The sequence below is a fragment of the Vicia villosa genome, linkage group LG3 (genome assembly GCF_029867415.1).
Source record: "Vicia villosa cultivar HV-30 ecotype Madison, WI linkage group LG3, Vvil1.0, whole genome shotgun sequence".
Taxonomy (NCBI): Eukaryota; Viridiplantae; Streptophyta; class Magnoliopsida; order Fabales; family Fabaceae; genus Vicia; species Vicia villosa.
Genome location: NC_081182.1, coordinates 131,200,452 through 131,217,459, shown reverse-complemented (window position 1 = coordinate 131,217,459; position 17,008 = coordinate 131,200,452).

Sequence of the window (17,008 nt, the reverse complement as noted above, 5' to 3'; positions counted from 1 at the left end):
GACAGAAACAGTGTTGAAAGGACCCCAAATATCTAAATGTATGAGTTCAAACACATGAGAAGCATTTTTATTACTGATTGGGAATGGCAATATTTTCTGTCTAGATAGATGACATACATCACAAGCACTATGCACACTATCAGAAATATAGCTATATACACCTTTCATACATTTCATTCTATCAAAAGATAAATGTCCTAGCCTCAAGTGCCATAAAACTCCATTGTCTATCTTATTACTATTGACTGCAATGCTTGAAACTTGTCCTGCACAATTGATCTCCTTATGTGGCTCATTAGCTCCTAAGTAGTAGAGACCATCAACTGCTTTAGCCAAACCAATCCTCTTCAAATCCTTCTTGGCCTGTATCACACATTGATTAGTCTCAAAAACAACTTGACAGTCTTGGTCTGCACATAGTTTTGAAACTGAAATCAAGTTTACTTCAAATTGAGGCAAGTAAAGGTCATTCTCTATGGTAAGCTGGCTGGACAGTTTCACACTACCACACACTTTTGAAGTTATAGAACTTCCATTAGGTAGATTAACAATTAAAGGTTTAATATCACCATATGTCACAAACCAATTAAGATCCTGACAAATATGGTGTGTGGCCCCAGTATCCATAATCCAATTGGACTTACTACTGCATCTAAAATTAGCAAGGAAAGAGTTACCTCCTTTTGTTAAGTTGACAGAGCTGGTGCTCCTCTCAAGCAAATTCATTAGGTTCTGATATTGCTCTTTAGTAAGAGTCATGTTGTCACTTGTAGAAGCTTCAGTAGTGCATTTAGTAGCTGGTTCTTCTGCAGCTACTTGATTTGCATAGGAATTATTTCCACTTCCTCTTCCAAAACTTGGTGGATATCCATGCTTTTTATAGCAACTATCTATTATGTGACCTGTTTTTCCACAATAGGTACAGACTTTAACATTTCCTCTTCCTCTGCCTGATCCATGACCTCCCCTTTGGCCACCTCCATTGAAGGTCCCTCTACCTCTTCCATTGCCTGGCTGCTTATTGGATTCTGCTGCATTCACCATGCCTGAATTATCATCAACAGAACTATTTCCAATGCTGACACCTCCACATATCTTTCTTTCTTGCTGCATCACCATAGAAAAGACTTTGTTTATCTGAGGCAAGGGATCCATTAGCAAAACCTGAGAAACTACTCCATGATACTCTTCATTCAACCCAATTAGAAATTGAATGATTCTGTCTTCAGCTCTATAAGCTCGACTATCCCTCATAGCTAAGCATGTGCAAGCTACTCTGCAGGTACAGTTAGGCATAGGTCTGTATTGATCAAATTCTTCCCAAAGACTTCTCAATGCAGTAAAATAATCTGAAACTTTGTTTGTTCCTTGTTTCAGATTCGAAATTTCTTGGTACAACTGAGCAACACGAATTCTATCACCTCTCATAAACCTATCTTTGAGATCATTCCACATGTCAATTGCATTATCAATAAACACAACACTTTGTGCAATTGATGGATTGATAGAATTGATAATCCAAGTATGCACCAGATTATTGCATCTTTGCCATGCTCTAAAATTGAGATCATTAACATCTGGAACTTCTATGGATCCATCAACAAATTGATACTTGCTCTTCATCGCTAATGCTCTCTTCATTTTCATAGACCAAGCATGATAATTTTCCCCCGATAGCACTGGTGTCACACACACAGTCCCAGAGTTTTCTGATGGATGAACATAATATGGATCAAGAGTATCAATAACTTGAACACCACTACTAGCACCACCACCTCTCGTCATGGTTAGGGTTCAAGAACAATGAATAACAGACTATAACAAACTATTTCGAGAAAGAATCGAAATAAGGAATGGAATCAAGACTACAGTTTCGAGAAAGAATCGAAACATACAAAATTGATTCAAGGAGAATCAATCACAAAAGAATCAAATATAAAACTGATTCAAGAAGAATCAAACGCAAACCTGATTCAAGAAGAATCAATCACTGAAGGTAGAACTTCAATGAGGAAGAAGAACAGGATTCAACAATCGTACGCAGCGGAAACAGAGCAGGTCGAACCTGCTCTGATACCATCTAAGCAATGGTGAACTCCATTGATTGAAACCTTGAGTTGCTTACTATCAACGTGAAAATGAAGAAGTTGAATGAAGAAGAAACCAATTCTGTTATTCATTAAGTGAAAGCAATCAGTTACAATGGTTACACTATATATAGTAGGCTAAGAAGTGTAACAAACCTAACTGAAAATATAACTAACTAACACCCAAACTAGAAATACAGCTGGCATATTAGTCAATATCTTCTTCTTTATTATCTGTTACATTGTACCTTATTTCTAGTGGCAGCTTTGTGCAGTTTCAGAGGAAAGAGAAAAATGGGGTGGAAGAAAAAGAGAGTGTTGAATGCAAGGTTTGAGAAGATACGACGTTCTTAGAGTTTTGTTTTCACTGCAAGATGGTGAACGCATCAGTTCTTTAGCATCTATGATGGTGTCATCCATTCTTGAGGTGTAATATACTCTTTTATCTTTTGATTAATAGATTCTTTTTGTTTTGATTTTTCAGACGAAGAGTCGCCCTTTAAATATATCCTTTAAATTGAAATACTTCTTTTCTTTCATATGGAATAATAACAAAATAAAACATACACAGATACATTGAGTTGATCTTTTTTCATTAATAACTTTGTATTAATTAATTAATATATTAAAAAATAACATTTTAAGTAGATATATGAAATAACACTATTACTTTTATATGAAATTAGAAAAAAATAAATGTACTCTGAGTTGTTTATATGAAAAGATATCAACACATTAATATATATTTTTTGAATATTATTTATGTTTTAATTACTTAATATTATAAAAAAATAGAAATTTAGTTAGAGGTATGTTAATAACTGTATTACTTTTTATATGAAATTAGATAAAAACTAAATATAGTCTGAGTTGTTTAGAAAAAAATGATATCTACAAATTAATATATTTTCCTGATATTATCACTACATTAATTATTTAATATTATAAGAAATGGAAATCTAGTGAGAGGTATGTTAATAACTGTTTTACTTTATTATATGGAATTAAATTAAAAATATAAATATATTTTTGAATTGTTTATAAGAAAAAATATCAACACATTAATACATATTTTTCAATATTATCTTTTCATTTTCTTTTTCATTTTAAAAAATGGAAATTTAGTTAGAGGTAATTTAATTACTATATTCAATTACCAACCTCTAGAGTGTTTTCCCCTAAGTCCTTAGTGAAAAACCCTTGAACATTCAACCTTGATCCCAATACCCATGAAGAAGAAAATTGAATTCAAGCAATTGTAATAACAAGGTTATCTATGGTGATTATAGAGTATAGCTCTAGGTGATATCTACTATAACCTAATTATGCACAAACCTTAACAACTACAATCTTGTCTTTGTTAGTCGTAGATAAATCTCAATTAGACTGAAAGAGAAATCATAAAAACATTGCATAATTGAATTGAATAAACATAACAACTTTGATTGAAAAACTAGAGATTCATAGTCATTACAATAACCAAATTAGGACCACCCCTAACATTGGGGGGTTTAGCTTCTCATAATATTCAAGAAAGATAACATTAGATAGAAGTTAAACATTACAAACAATAACGATAATGTTAATCTTCAATGGTGGCCACCCCTGAATCTCGCCGTCTTTGAATCCCTTGTAGTCGCTATCTTCTCTTCTCTGTTATATTTTCTCTCGTCCGTTCAAAAGTCTCTCTCTCCTTACACAAACTTCGTTTAAATAGTATTAACATCAGTCTCAATGTCAGAAAAAAAGTCCAAAGTACCCTTAATGACAGGACATATTGAAACAGATCAAAAGGTGAAGTTTTCATCGGCATCCATCGACACGGGCCGTGTTGATGCACACGGGTGCCCGTGTTGATCTTTTGACTCACATGGAATTTTACTTTGCATCAGACCCATCAACACGGGCTGTGTTGATGCACACGGGTGCCCGTGTTGATCCACTGTTTTCAGCTTTTTTCATGCTTTCCTGGCACTTTTGAACATGGGCAGTGTTGATGCACACGGGGGCCCGTGTTAACCTCTTGACTCTTCAAAAATTTCCGTCTCTCAGCCTTTTCGAGTCCCCAAAGTTTGACTATTATTTACTCTGATCACATGCATCAACCTGAAACACTAACACTACCAAAAAGAGGCATACAAAGAATCTTTTAACAAAAACTCTAAATAAAATGCAATGCAATGCTATAGATTAAGAAACACACTAAACTTACTTGAAAACAAATGGAAACATCTAAAAGTATTACCAAAGTTATGAGTTTGTGTCAGATAAATGACGGAAACTTAGTAGAAATGGTGACTGATCAATAAGTATCTCACGTACCTCCTTGCACAAGAACACAAGATCTTAACAAATCCTCCAAAGATTGAATCGTTCTCTCTGTTTGACCATCTGTATGAGGATGATACGCCGAACTCAACCTTAACTTAGAACCTAATGCCTCTTGCTAACTCTTCGAAAAATGTGAAGTGAACCTCAGATCTCTATCCGAAACAATACACAAAGGAACACTGTGCAGCTTCACAATCACACAGACGTAAATCTCCGCCAACCTCATAATTCATAAGCCTATCAACAGTCACCCAAATTGAATCATGTCCTCTCACGGTATTCGGCAAACCCGTCACGAAATCCATAAAAATGCTATCCCATTTCCATTCCGGAACTTCCAACGGTTGCATTAATCCAGCAGGCTTCTGATGTTCAACTTTCAATTTCTGACAAATCGAACAAGCATACACAAACTGAGCTATGTCACGCTTCATTCCGGACCACCAAAACAACTTCTTCAACTCTTGATACATATTTGTAGATCCCGGTTGAATACTCGAATTACTCCTATGACCTTCTCCAATAATAGCTCTCTTCAAATCCACATCATCAGAAATATAAATTTGATCACGAAACCTCAACACACCTTGCGCATCCAACTTGAAATCACTATTCTCAATTTGATTGATTCCAACCATCGAATCAACCGATTTCACATCCAACTTTTGGGCTTCCTTGATACTATCCAAAAAATAATTATTAATCTTCAACATACCCAATCGAAAACTCTTAGGGGTCACTTCACATACTAAACTCATATCTCGGAATTGCTCAATCAATTCCAATTCCTTAACCATCATTGCCGACATGTGCAAGGTCTTACGACTCAAAGCATCGGCAACAACATTAGCTTTTCTCGGAATTGCTCAATCAATACCAATTCCTTAACCATCGTTGCCTCATATTCAATTCCTTATGATCAAACAAATACTTCAAACTCTTATGATCACTAAACGCTTCAAATCTAGAACTATAAAGATAATGCCCCCAAATCTTCAGAACAAACACAACAGCAGCAAGTTCTAAATCATGCGTAGGATAGTTCTTCTCATGAACTCTCAACTGGCTCCACGCATAAGCAACAACTTTATCATTCTGCATGAGCACGCCTCATAACCCCATCTTAGAAGCATCACAATAAACCACAAACGGTTCTTCTGGATTAGGCAATATCAAAATCGCTGCCGACGTCAACCTCTCTTTCAACTCAACAAATTCTCTTCACAAGCAACATCCCACACAAAAGTGTTACTCTTGCACGTCAACTTAGTCAACGGAAGAGTTAACTTAGAAAAACCTTCAATGAACCTTTTATAATAACTGACTAATCCCAAAAAGCTTCGAATCTCGGTGGCCGACTTAGGAGTTTCCCATCTCAACACGACATCAACTTTAGACGAATCCATGACAATGCCATCACCAGAAATGACATGGCCAAGAAAACTAACTTCCTTCAGCCAAAATTCACACTTGGACAACTTAGCATACAAATTCTTCTCATTCAAGACTTGCAACACCAACTTCAAATGCTCAGCATGATCTGATTCTGATTTAGAGTAAATCAAAATATCATCAATGAACACCACCATAAAATGATCCAGATACTCATGAAAAATACGGTTCATGTACTCCATAAATACTCCAGGTTCATTAGTAACACCGAAGGGCATCACGGAATACTCATAATGTCCATAAAGTGTTCTGAAAGCCATTTTCTGCATATCCTCGTCTTTCACTTTAATCTGATGGTAACCCGACCTCAGATCGATCTTGCTAAGCACACGAGCACCAACCAATTGATCCATCAAATCATCGATTCTTGGAAGTGGATACTTGTTCTTGATTGTCACCTTATTCAACTGACAATAATCAGTACAAAGTCTCATACTTCCATCCTTCTTCTTAACCAACAACATTGGAGCTCCCCACGACGACACACTAGATCTCATAAACTTCTTCTTCAATTCGGATAACTCAGATTCGGACATCCTGTACGGTGCCATAGACACAGGTCTAGTATCAGATACAAGATCAATAGAGAACTCAACTTCTCTCTCCGGCGGCACATCAGGAATTTCATCAGGGAAAACTTCAGGAAATTCACACACCACCTTCAACTCTTCAATGATCGCTTGATTCTCAACAGACAATGAAACAATCAAAGCAAACACCTGAACATCTTCTTTCATCAACACACACATCTGTCTAGCTGAAAACAACTCAACACCTTCTTCTTTAAGAGAAGAAAACCTCACCGGCTTATCATAGTAATTAATGTGAACATGGTTATGCTCTAACCAGTTCATCCCCAACACTACATCCAATCTTCTCAACGGAAAGAAAACAAAATCAAAAAGAAAGTCTCTGTCAAAATCGACACGGGACCCTCTAAACACACAAGAGAAGTAGTCATTGAAACCTTATCCAGAGTATCGACAACCATTTCTCAGTTCAAAGCAGACAACACAAGACCCAATCATTCAACACAATCAGTAGATATAAAGCAATGAGAAGCATCGGTGTCAATAATAGTAATTAAAGGAATTCTATTAATGAAACAAGTACCTCTGATGAGTGAATCCTTACTAGTGGTCTGAGTTCCCGACAAGGCGAACACCTTTCCACTAGATTGCTCCTTCTTCGGTTTTTGACACTTGCTTCCAATATCTCCTTCTTCCCCACAGTTAAAACAAACCATATCCTTATGCTTGCATTCAGGCACCTCATGTCCAATATTACCACAACGGAAACATCTCTTGGTACCAGCAGCACACACAGTGCTCTTGTGACCAACCTTGCCACACTTGAAGCACACAATACTAGCGGGAGCGTCTCCCCCACTAGTCCTCTTACCATCACTAACTTTCTGCTTACCCTTTCCACTTGGAGCTTCATAAGGCTTGCCACGGCCTTGTTGACTCTTGCCCCTCTTCTCATTAATAACATGGTAATGAGCATTGTTGTCTCCCTCATAAATTCGACAACAATCAACCAAATCGGAAAAGATACAACTCTTTTAGTAAATAATTGCCTTCTTAATCTCTGGATGCAATCCATTCTCAAACTTGATGCACTTGGAAAATTAACCATTGGCTCCATCATAGTGTTGGTAAAACTTATCCAACTCACCAAACTTAGCAGCATACTCCACAACAGACTTGTTCCCTTGCCTTTGATCTAGGAATTCAATATCCTTCTTGCCACAAACATCCTCAGGAAAGCACTTCCTTAAAAACTCCATGCGGAACACAATCCAAGAGATCTCCTCGCCATTGGCCTCCAACCTCCTACGGGTCTCTAGCCACCAATCATCCGCCTCGACTGCTAGCATATAAGTCCCATACCGAACCTTTTGATTAGGAGTGAAATCCATCACACGGAATATTCTCTCAATCTCCTTTAGCCAGGTCAATGCGCCATCAGGATCATGAGTCCCCTTAAACACATGAGGGTTCTCTCTTTGGAAGGTAGTCAAACTGCAAGAAGCAGCATTCTCACCACCATTCGGCTGGTTCTCCAAAGATTAGGCCATTGTTCCAAAGCAGCAGCTATAGGAGCGTCATTCCTTCAAGCCATCTCAACTCTTCACTACAACACAAAAACAATCAGCACAAAACAACAATACAAGTATTGTTAGGCTACGCCACGACACGACACTTGGCCGGACAGACCGACCTGCTCTGATACCACTATTTTAACACCCCAAATCTACTCCGCAATTAACACAAAAAATCAGAGTTCAAAAATCTCAAAACATGCATCATACTTGAGGTGTCACAAATTAACAACTTAAAAACTCACAAATCATGCTCTTAATCATAGATACATAACACATACTATGGAGGAATCATATTTCATTACACTTTCAAACCAAATGGTGCATAATATCGCAGCGGAACAATATCAACAACAATGATCAAGACATGCGTGCCACACATGGGCAACTAAAAAATATCCAAAATATCTCTGTAAGACATAACCACGTAATCCACAGAGAGACAAAAATATCCAAATATAGTAACGAAACAACAAGACACATGACATAATCAAAACAAGCTAATCGTCCCCCGAGTGTCACGTATCAGAGCATAGACACACTGACTCAAGCTAATAGGTAAACGGCTACTCCACGTCGTTACCTGCACGTTACCAATGGAGGGTAACATTCAAACAGAAGAGGTGAGATATCATCACGATAAAGAAACCTATGATAATATTCAAAGCGTAATAAGGATCATACATATATCACCACTTCTCATCACATAACATGTTACCAACAATTCACATCATCCAAACACCTTATAAAACGGTAACCATGTCAATAAACAGGTAAGACAACATATTCTATTCACAATTATGAGTTCAATACACATCGCATCAAACACACATTCAAAACAACATCAAACACAATTCAAATGTGACTCGACTTATGCAAATGCATGTGTTACCATTAGGAGTAAAACTCCCATCTCAATCATTGCCATTGGGCCATAGTCGCTGCCATCTTTCAAGCTAATAGTCGTTGCCATCTTTCAGGCTAATAGTCATTTTCATTCTTAGGCTAAGGGACACTTATGCAGTGGACGCGACACAATAAAACACATCCTAAAACACATATTCACAACGTATGACAACATCTTCCAAACATCAACTAAACATCATTACTTTTATAGTAATTCACCACTTCACAATCACGTCGCTATGTTGCATCATCATGCAACAATACATCACTTCACCACAACAATCACAACATCAAACAAATTCATTTAAAGAAAGCTTCAAAAAGGTTTCTAAAGGTTTTTAAATCATATATGTTGCTGAGAATCATCCTGCTGAGACAATTCCTGTTCAGGAAAATCAAGATGATGTTCTCATGATTGATGCTGCTGTTGAGAATTCTACTCCTCTTCTAGACAATAGCTTTGACGCTTCTTCTGCTGAACCTTCTGATCTGGTGAATACCATGAAGGCTCTTCAACATAATCAAGCTGATCTTGCATCAAAGTTAACTTATCGATCAATTCAACATCGACTTTCTGACCCTCTCTGATCTCCTCAAGGACTCCACTAGTCAGCTTTAGCATACCCCATTTGACACTAGTAGGAGTACCTTCACACACCAAACTCAAGTCTCTGAATTGTTCAATCAAATCCAATTCCTTCACCATTAGCATAGACATATGTAAAGTCTTCCTACTCAATGCATCAGCAACCACGTTTGCCTTACCCGGATGGTAATTCAAACCAAAATCATAATCTTTAAGAAATTCCAACCACCCTCTCTGCCTCATATTCAGCTCTTTCTGATCAAAGAGATACTTCAGACTCTTATGATCACTGAACACCTCAAATCTCGAACCATACAAATAATGTCGCCACAACTTCAAAAAAAAACCACAGCTGCAAACTCTAAATCATGAGTCGGATAATTCCTTTCATGTACTTTGAGTTGTCTCGATGCATACGCGACCACTTGTTGACTCTGCATCAATACACCACCTAAACCCATCAACGAAGCATCACAATAAACCACAAACGATTCCGTCAGATTTGGAAAAATCAAGATAGGAGCACTAGTCAACCTCCTCTTCAGCTCTTGGAATCCTTCTTCACACTTTGCATCCCAAATAAAAGCCTGTCCCTTCCTGGTTAACTTAGTTAACGACAATGCTAACTTTGAAAATCCTACAATGAACTTTCTGTAGTAACCTGCAAGACCAAGAAAACTACGAATTTCTGACACTGACTTCGGGGCTTCCCACTGAGATACAACTTCTATCTTTGTAGGATCGATCGCAATACCATTCTTAGAAATCACATGTCCAAGAAAACTGACTTCTTCTAACCAGAATTCACACTTCGACAGCTTGGCAAAAAGTTGCTTCTCTTTCAACAGCTCTAACACAGTTCTGAGATGTTCTGTATGCTCCTCTTCGCTCTTAGAATATATCAGGATATCATCTATAAATACCACTACGGACTTATCGAGATAAGGGTGAAAGATCCTGTTCATATACTCCATAAAAACGCTAGGTGCATTAGTAACTCCAAACGGCATTACCGAATACTCGTGATGTCCATACCTTGTTCTAAAAGTAGTCTTCTGAATATCATCGTCTTTCACACGGATTTGGTGATACCCGGACCTCCGATCAATCTTACTAAACACACGCGCTCCAACCAGCTGATCCATCAAATCATCAATCCTCGGCAATGGATACCGATTCTTGATAGTAACCTTGTTCAATTGCTTGTAATCCACACACAGTCTCATCGAACCCTCTTTCTTCTTCACTAACAACACAGGTGCACCCCACGGAGAAACACTAGGACAAATGAATTTCTTCTCAAGAAATTCTTATAACTGCTTCTTCAGTTCAGCCAACTTAGACGACAACATACGATACGGTGCCATCGACACTGGACTAGTTCCCGGAACCAAATCAATAGAAAAATCGACTTCTCTCTCCGGTGGTAATTCATTCACATCCTCCGGAAAAACTTCTGGAAACTAACATACCACAGGTAACTCGCTACTCACCACCTTTTCTTTCAAATTCATCAATGCGAACAACATAAATACTGTTGCACCATCTCCGATAGCTTCATTCACCTGTCTAGCTGTCATTTCCAAATTATCAGAACTAACCTCTTCAGGAAAATTTAGCGTCTTCGCAAAACATTTGATATGAACACGGTTGAATTCGAGTTATTTCAATGGAAGGCACACTAAGTCCATCCCGAATTCCCTACCAAAAATGTCAACCGGACAATTCAAGCATGCAGACAAAGTAGTTACTGAACCCGACGCAGGAGTGTCAATAACCATACTTCCATTTATGTCAGATATCTCAAGATTCAACCTCTCAGCACAATCCAAAGAAATAAAAGAATGAATTGCTCCTGTATCAATAATTGCAACTAAAGGTGTTCCATGAATGAAACACGTACCTTTAATCAACCTGTCTTCTGGAGTAGTCTCTGACCCGGTCAAAGCAAAAGCTTTCCTCCCGATTGGTTCTCTTTGGCTTGGTACAATTTGGACTAATGTGACCCTCTTCACCACAGTTGTAACAAGTCACAACCCTCTTCTTGCATTCAGCAGCAATATGGCCCATCTGGTCACACTTGTAACACTTCTTCTGGTCAAGCTTACACTCGTTCCTACGATGTCCCATCTCACCACAATTATAACATCTGATACGAGCACTAGAATCTCCCCCACTAGGTTTCTTCCAATCAGTTGACTTACTTCTACCATATGGCTTACCTCTATCCATATGTTTCTTCCCTTTTCTGTCAACCAACTCGCGAGAGTGAGATGACTTTAGTTTGATGTTATCCTCCTCAAAAATCTTGCTACAGTCCACTAAGTCCACAAACCTCCGAATCCTCTGGTACCTAATGCCCTGCTTGATCTCATCGCGAAGGCCATTCTCAAATTTGACACATTCTGAGAACTCACTAGCTTCATCGTTGTTGTAGTACACATAGTACTTTGCCAACTCAACAAACTTTGTAGCATACACTGGTACCGTCATATTGCCTTGAACCAGCTCCAGAAATTCAACTTCTTTTCTGCCTCTAACATCCTCAGGGAAATACCTTCTCAGAAATTCCCTTTTAAATATAGCCCAAGTAATTTCTATACCATCAGCACCCAGTTTAGCTCTGGTTGCTATAAACCAGTCATCAGCTTCTTCAGACAGCATATGTGTGCCATACCTCACCTTGAGATTCTCAGCACAATTGATGACTCTGAAAATTATCTCGATCTCTTTAAGCCATTTCTGAGCACCCTTGGGATCATGCGTGCCTTTGAACAATGGAGGATTGTTCCTCTGAAAATTCCCCAACTGTCTATCAGCATCAATCCCTACTCTTACAGCATTTCCTCCTAGCACACCAGCAATCATGCCCAGAACCTCAGCAATAGCATCATCGTTTCTTCCTCCTCTTCCAGCCATTGCTCTGCTTAATCACAAACAATCCAGTCAGAACAAAAGTATCGACAAATAACTCGTATTAGTCGCATACACAGGAAAGACTGACACTAAGACTCTGGTCACAACGACCGACTATGCTCTAATACCACTATTGTAACACCCTTCTAATACCCCGCGACAATTAATTAAATAAATCAGAGTTACATGCACCAGGGCGTCACAATTAGTAAATAAAACAAACATTTTAGTCATACGTCATGCAATCACTGAAGAACATCTAGTCATAACTCATAATCAAACATCTCGTGTTTACACAACGGAAAAACCATCAAACTAGCATCACATCGTCAATGTTTTATTAAACAAAACAGATTTAATGACATAAACTTAAAACAGCGATCCCCCAGTGTTACATCTACCAGAGCATGACACCCGACACGACAACTAAACCGACTTATGAGCTAATCCACACCAAGTCACGCCGTTATCCTCATTCTGAAAAATGACAACAAGTAAGGGTGAGTCTCATCACAGTTGTCATACCCCAAAATTTGCCCTCCTCTATGCATCTTCAATAGCTCAAAATTCAAAGATTTATTCAAGTCACTCCCTCCTAATCGAGGGTCTCGAAACTAGGGTTTGTAGTTTATCAAAAGAGTTTGAATCTCTGAGGCCTCAAATGGATCTCAAGGCCTCTCATATGTCTCAAGGCATCTCCATGTCAAAAGTCAAGATCCCATTCCGAAGATTGCTCACTCAATGGTTCAGATGACCAACAATCGACTACGTTGACCTAAAAGTCAATTATAGTCAAAGTACAGTCAAACTTCAAGATTTTTGGTCAACATCAAGTATGTGAGGTTATATCCATCATTTGATCAAAGGTTGATCATGATCCATTAATAAAAACTCAGAGATGAACAAATTTAAAGGTTCAAATTAGGGTTTTTATAGGAGAAAGTCAACGCAACTTTGACTGGTCATAACTCTCACATGGTTTATCAAAAATTGCCCAACCAAAGCCTATTCTCAAGGAAATTTCATCCTCTACAACTTTGATGTTGGGACCAAGATCAAGAAATGGACCATTTGGGAGGCATGGACAAAAACATTATAGGTCCTCCGAAAAGTCAACGAAAAAACACCTTTTAGGTCAAGACTCATAACTGGAGAACGGAAGGTTCAATAAAGACGAAACCAAAAAGGTCATTTAGAGGACTCCTTTAGCTTTCTAAAAAGTCCTAAAATGTATTCATACAATTAAAATTGAATGAGATACGAGGCGCACAAGTTGGGTAAAATTCATGAAGTGTTTTGCAACCTTAATTGACTATTTGCACATCTTTGAGTATTGGGCTTCTAAAATTGAGTTATCCATGTGATATTAAGTTCATTGAAAGCCCATAAACCAATTTCCAATTATTTTGTGATTTAAATTAATTTAATTTTGGATTTAGTCATTTAAATACAAAAATAAATAAATAAAATCATGATTTAAAGTTGGAAAATCATATGATTAATTCTTAAGATCCAAATTGGTTCCAAATTGATATTACACGGGAGTAAATAGATGAAGAGGAGAATTAGCCATATTTGGAAACATTTGATGAAAGAAAGAATCAAATCTCTTCCATTATTTTCCCTTTGCCAATCAAGTTTAATAACCCTAAAATACTCTCACATATATATATATATATATATATATATATATATATATAAGAAAATAGGGCAGCCACGAGAGGGGAGGAGGGGGACATTAGGGTTTGCATTCCAAAAACTCACATACACTCTTGCATTTTCGAGTGGAGATTGGAAGCCCTTTTAAAAACTTTTCAAGGATTCCATCGTGTCCCAGAGGTCACAGAGAGTAATTCCAGGTCCCAGGTGATAGCCATATGCTTTAGAAACACTCCATGCGTGAACCTTGTTTGTATGCTATCTTTTGAATTCATATCTCTCATATTGTTGCGTTTTGAATGAAACCAAAATCACTAACGTGTTTCTGAGATGATATAGAACAGTTTTGGGCCATAGCATGGGAGACACGACGCAAGAATCACACAGTGCCATTGTTACCATTGAATCTTGAAAAGCTTGCGAATCGTATGAACCAGGGGTTTATCCAAAATTCTAAGCCCAGATTCGGAATCCTGAGCCTTTTTTACATGGAATAGGTGGTTTATGTTTCTTTGCAGGCGTCGTTTTTTGAGGGGACCATCGGAGTATCGCCGGAGAAGAAGGCTGAGGCCACCGTCCACGGTGGCTCGTTTGGAGGTCAAGGGTTTCCCACAGAGTTGACCGTAGACGTGTCCAAACCCTGGGGCGTGATTGGTCTGTCCGAACCTCAGAATGCTTGTGTGGCCACAACAGTTGTTCTTACTGGTTGTTGTTTAAGTTGTGGGCCCCAGTCTGACTTTGTGTTTGAAACCTCCATTGAATGTGTGTTTTAATATTTAATGTGTTGGTGGTCTGTATATATCAAATAACGACCATAGCAGGATTGGTTAGCGAACGGATGTCCAAGCCTCCAGACGTGGGTTCGAGACCTCCCAACGTCAATATTTTTTCTAACACTTAATTGGTCTCTAATCCCATGCGTTTCAGCTATTAGCATCACCACGCGCCCTCAGTTCTCCACCATGGATTCTCCTATCAATTCAAATCTAACGTACACAGCACTGGAGGCACACCATGAACCCCTAAGGAGCTGCCACACAGGATTGGTATCCAGGTTTCTTTTATTTAATTATTTAGATTAATCAATAATTGATTATATAATTATTTAGATTAATTAATAAGTAATTATATGTGATTTAATTCATTTATTTAAATTAGGATTATCATAAAAATTAGGATTTAGGATTATAATATTTTACCGATTATTCTGATTATCTCGATTATTCGAGTTAATTCATTTTAATTATTAAATATCACAAAAAACCCTAGAAATAGGTTTATCAACGCATTAGGGTTCGCCCAATCCTACTGGTCACTAGGCCATAATAATAAGATTTAATTTATTATTTGCTTCGATTAAATCAATTGATCGCGGTGGGTAATAATCAAATAATTATTTAATTCTTAAGTATAAATTAAAACAATTTATTCTGCTAAATGGTTTTAACCAAAGCTATTGGTTACGATGATTAGCATTTTCCCCTTTATCAAATTCGTTATCATTTGTAATCGAATCTATCGATTATGAGGGGTAACGATAATTAAAACACGCACATTTGCTATTCACGATAATCGAATCGATCGATTATAGTGGTTAGCAATCCTCCCTTCAATCCGTTAGCCGTGGTAATCAAACCTATTGATTATTGCAACTAATGGTAACATATTAAAATCAGGGTTGTACGCCCAAAACTCAAAACATTCAAAACACTTCAAATCAAACTACGGATTTTCATCCTTATTCAAAACTACGATAGGCCATTCAAAAAGCCTTCAAACCATATCAATTAAAAATTCTAAGGCGTACAACCCTGTGCCCGAACTACGTTGACTCTGATTCTCCCTAAGGAGATACGTAGGCACTTGGCAACAAGGCGAGTCCCGCTCCCTAAAATCTCAATTTTCCCCTTCTCATTTCCTTAGCTATTAACCTCTATAATTTTGCTATAAACCTTTACCTTACATTCAAAGCCATAGGAAAGGGTTGAGGGTGCCTAACACCTTCCCTCGACCTGAATATAGTATCTTACCCTGATCTCTATACTGCGTAGGGTTTCCTATTCGCCCTTCAGAATAGGTGGCGACTCTCTAATCTTTAATTTTTAGGCAGGTTGCTACAGCTGGCGACTCTGTTGGGGACAACTTAATAGTGAATACTATGCTCCTATAGGTTTTAGGGTTTGACAGGGTTTAGGTTTGACAACTTTTTAGGGTTTGGCTAATTTGCCTTTTTTAGGTTTTGCAATTATTTTTTTGTTTTTTGTCTAAAAAATATTTAATTGTTTATAATATGTTTATATTTAATTGTTTATGTTAATATATTTATATTTAATTGCCTAATTGTTATATTTTTATATACACTGCTGGCATTATGTAATGTTAAAACCCTAAGTGTGGGAGTTAACTTTGAGATCAACAGGGGAGCATGAATCGCCTACGAGTCTCATTGATAACTCCACTCGGAGTGGGTTGAGTATTCGGAAATGTCCAAAACGAGGCTTGACTTTGTTGAGGGCAGGACTGGATATTTGGCTGATCTCTCCGGGAACCTACCCCAAAAATTCGAACCTCATGGATAAAATGAGTTGTTCTAAAATCCAAAGAGACAAAAAGTCTCGGAGGCTACGAACGACCCCATGAGACCTTCTAGAACCCCCTATAAAAAGGTTGGCTCCCAAGAGCCGCTACGTCGAACCTATGAACTTAGGACTTTTGTTCTTTTGTGCTTACTATATGCTTGCAATTTATATACTTCGAATATCTATGCGTTTCAATTTTGCAGGTATCCCTACGTATTCCCTAGTCTGTAGGGACTCTAATTCTTAAGACCATGTCTTTCCCACGAAGGACATTACCATTTAAGTATTCCCTAGCCTGTAGGGATGTTCATTCCTATATCTTACAACTACGCGTCCCTCCCACGAAGGACATTTCTATTAACGCACTTCAATTGGTCTCTCGATGACC